Here is a 4,693-nt window from a genome sequence, read left to right as displayed (position 1 = left end):
TTGATGTAGATTTTAAAATATACATATATTGTTCTAACAAAAATAATTTTATTTTGACATGTTAAGTTGTAATAAGTGTTTTAAAAAATCTGCGTCAATTATTGGAACTATTAAAGGTACTATTTATTTGGATGAACTAATGACACAACTCTTTTTCTCTTTTTCTAGTCATTATATGATAATGATAAAATTACAAATTTGATTCCTCTATTATGTTCACATTTGGAATTTAATCTTTACATTTTAATTTGACATAAGTTGGTACTTTACTTTTACAATAATATTAGTTAATCCAAATAGTTAGCATCCTTAACTAAAACAACGATGTCAATTTTTCTTAAAAGTATCTAACACTAAAAAAAAACCTCCATTTCTACATGATAAGTTAGAATGTGTGTTAAAAAAAAAGTTAGAATGTGTGTTTTTTTTTTTTAAAAAAAGACTTCATTAATATTTAATTATGAATGCAAAAAATCGGTGAATATATCTTAAAGCAGGTTCATGCACCAATAAGTCTTTTGTGATTTTCGGATTATAAAGTTGATCAGAATGGGTTAAAACACGATAGGCATCTTGAGCATTAAAGTCGCTCGGAATGTCTAACAGAGTAGTATGATAGGAATCAGACTGAATATTGTCAGGGTCAACGAAACCCATTGCAATATTAAAATCAGATATCGACATTCGAAAGTCCTTTCCAAGCAGACGAAAACAGATAATGTTTTGTGTTTCAACAGTCTCTAATGCAGTAGTATTGAAGCAAAATGTGGTGTAAAACTCATATATTAACTCATAATATGCATCACAGGATATGTTTGCAAAAGAGCTCCAACCAATAGCATCAAAATAAGTAGTCACAGCATCATGAATATCTAACATATTAAGGGTGGTGGAATCGATTTGCTTGCAGACCGGGAGTGGGCGTTGTCGAATGTCGTTGTATTGTGTGCAATGCTCCGGGGTCGAAAAATCCAAAAACCCTCACAATCGTCCTTCAGTGGGAATGGTGTTGGCATGACCTCGTCTATTACGTTGACTATTTCGTGTTGGTTGAACATATTCGTCAAGCGAGGGGGTGGACTTGAATTTTTAGCAGCGTCAGTACTACTGTGCGGTGGTGTCGCTGGTTCACGTGTCTATTGTCGACGACTTCAAGTAGCGGACGATAGTGTTCGGCGTTGGGCAACACGTTCATTCGCAGAGGGGTCGACATGGTCGCTAGATGTTCGAGCCTCGTCCGAATTACCTACATGTAGATTGAGGGTTAAGGGTAGACCTTTCGAAAATAGCGGAGCTGCTATCTGAGTTTTTTGGTTCGACCGGATTCGAACGTTGTTGGTGACGTGCTCTCGTTGGTGGGGCCGTTCGTTTAGGAGGAGGTGAAGAAGGTTCATAATCAGCTATATTGATGACTGGAGGTGCTGAAAACCAATGTTAATTTCAATTGAGTGAAACCGAGATATTGTTTGCCGTTTGGTTTCGAGTTCAAACCATTGTGTCCGTGTAGATGACACGAATAGTCGGTACTAGTGACTGTAGCGATGATGACGGCAGCTATAGCTACATACGGCGGTGGTGGCGATAGTGGCAACTTTTTTGTTGGGCTAATTTTTTTATAGGGTATTTTGGTGGTTTCAGTTTTGGAAGGGGTTTCGGTGATGAGAGTTGGGTTTTTTTTTTATTTTTTTGAGGAAAAAGATGAAAAGAAAATAGGGTTTAGGGAGGAGAAGAGCGGCGACGCACGGTGGAAGGCTCCGTTTGATGACAATGGTGCGAGGTCTCCGTTGGCAGTAGCTCGATGGTAGAGAACGACGTCGAAAGGTGTAGGGAAGAGGGAAAAAGAAAAGAAACAAATATAGGGGTTTGTTTAGTTTCGATTTTGTCGACGGCGGCGGTGGAGTGGGCGACGGCTGGCGACGGTACCGTGAAGTTGGCGAAGATAGGTGATGTCAGCGATGGGCTATGATGGTGGCGTATGGTGGTTTGGAGGTTGGGGTTTTGTTTTTGAAGAAGGTTGAGAAGATGAAGAAGAAAGAGAAGATGTTGGGGGATTAGGGATTTGGGTGTTTAAAATTTATTTTTGTTTAGTTTTTTTGTTGGATTATTGGGTAATGGGTTAATTGTGGGTAATTTGTTAGTTTGGGTAGGAATGTTAATTGGGTTGGATGTGGTAATTGGGCTTTGGTAGGTAAGGTGGATTAAATGGATTTGGGTTTTTTTTTGGGGGGGGTTATATAGAATTTGGGTAAGTAGACTTGGGGTGGGTGTTTAGTGGATGGGTGTTAGATTTGGGCTTTGGTGGGTAATTTGGTTTTTGGGTTAAGTGAGGTGGATATTTATTGGACTTGGGTTTTGTGTATTTTAGTATGTGGGTATATAGGTTTGGGTAGGAATTTAGTGGATTCTGGTTTTTTTGGGATTTCATGAAGGTTAGGAAATCTGGGTATATATATATATATATATATATTTTCACTGTCACCAAATTAGCAAATCATGCCCACGCCACCATCATCATTCGTCTTCTTAGGAATTCATGACCTCCATATTGTTCCTGAAAACATCAAATTGACTGAGTTAAATAGGAATTAATTAATTTATTTATACCCTAAATTTACTTAAACTAAAAATTTAATAAATGAGAATAAATAAGTTTGGGTTGCCTCCCAAAAAGCTCTTTTTTTAATATCGTTAGCTCGACGACGTGGAAATTTATTCAGTGGGCTCTTCGAGGACTGATTCCTCAATCAAGTGGACTTGAAAATTTTCGTAATAAGGCTTTAATCGCTGTCCGTTGACTTTGAAATTTTTTTCAAATTCTTCGCTTTTAACCTCGACTGCAGCATGTGAAAATACGTGAGTAACAATAAAAAGACCTAACTACTTAGCCCAAAGCTTACTTGCAAAAATTCTCAATATAGGGTCATAAAGTAATATTTTCTATCCTACCAAAAATTGTTTGCGGTTTATCTTTCGGTCATGGTACGCTTTGACATTGTCTTTGTAAATTTGGCCACTCTCATACGCCTCTCGTTGAATTTCCTCGAGTTCTTAGATATGTAACTTGCGATGCTTACCTGCAGCTTCCAACTCCATGTTGCATTGCTTGACCACCCAAAACGCCTTATGTTCTAGCTCAACAGGGAGATGGCACGGTTTACCAAAAATTAGTCGATAAGGAGACATACCTATAGGTCCTTTATAAGTTGTTCGATATGCCTACAATGCATCGTTAAGTCGCAAACTCCAGTCTTTCCTATCTGGCTTAACGGTTTTCTCCAAAATCAACTTGATTTCTTGATTCGACACTTCCGCCTGACCGTTCGATTGTGGGTGATAAGCTGTAGTGACTCGTTGCACCATTCCGTATTTTTTCAAAAGCATATCAATTACTTTATTGCAAAAATGTGTCATTCGATGGCTGATCAAAGCTTGCGGTGTGCCAAACCTGGAAAAAATAGAACTTTTTAGAAAATCGACTATTGTTTTGGCATCAGAACGATGAGTGGCTTTTGCTTCCACCCACTTTGACACATAGTCAACAACAAATAAAATATAAACGTTCGCGAATGATGAGATGAAAGGGCCTATAAAATCAATTCCCCATATATCGAAAATTTCACAGACATGCACAAGGGTTAGAGGTATTTCATTTTTTCTGCTCAAGTTTCCTACCCTTTGACATTTTTTGCAAGTTTTACAAAACAGATATGCGTCACGAAAAATATTTGGCCAATATAGTCCATATTCAAGTACTTTATGCGCAGTTCGTTTGGGGCCAAAATGCCCACTACATGCATAAGAATGACAAAAAGATAGAATTGATTTTACCTCAATTTCAGGAACGCATCGACGAATTACCTAGTCGGAATAGTACTTCCAAAGATAGGGGTCATCCCAAATTCAGTATCGAGACTCACGTTTGATCTTGTCTTTTTCAAATCGCGATAGGTTAGGAGAGCCATTCCTGTAGCAAGATAATTCACCATGTCTGCATACCAAAGAAAAATTGTCTGGGCAGCAAGTAAGTTTTCGTCCGAAAAATCATCTTTAAGTGGTGTTACATCCTTTGATGGAGGAATTTGGCTCAGATGGTCAACCACCAAATTTTCACGTCTTTTTTTATATATTATTTCGAGATCGAATTCTTGCAGAAGTAGTATCCACCTTATAAGTCTCGATTTCTTCTTTCTTCCCGATCAGATATTTGAGGGCTGCATGATCAGAAAAAACCACAATCTTAGTTTCTAATAAATATGAACAAAATTTTTCTAAGGCAAAGACTATAACTAGAAACTCTTTTTCAGTGGTTGAACAGTTGCTTTGGGTAGCATCCAAAGTTTTAGAGGCATAAGAGATGACGTGTGGTTCTTTTTCGATCTTTTGTCCAAGGACTGCTCCCACGCTGTGGTTACTAGCATCACACATTATCTCAAAAGGATAACTCCAATTCGGTGGTTGAACAATAGGTGCCGAAACGAGCTTATGTTTGAGTGTGTCAAACGCTTCTCTACATGATTTGTCAAACTCGAATTTTTATCCTTCTGTAATAGGTTGCAGAGAGGTTACGCAATTTTTGAAAAGTCCTTAATGAACTGCCTGTAAAATCTTGCATGACCAAGGAAAGACCGAATCTCCCTCACAGTTGTGGGGTATGGTAGTGAGTTAATGATGTCAATTTTTACTTTATCGACAG

The sequence above is a fragment of the Gossypium arboreum genome, chromosome 4 (assembly GCF_025698485.1).
Source record: "Gossypium arboreum isolate Shixiya-1 chromosome 4, ASM2569848v2, whole genome shotgun sequence".
Lineage (NCBI taxonomy): Eukaryota > Viridiplantae > Streptophyta > Magnoliopsida > Malvales > Malvaceae > Gossypium > Gossypium arboreum.
The sequence above is the reverse complement of the archived record's forward strand: the minus strand, read 5'-3'. Positions refer to the sequence as shown.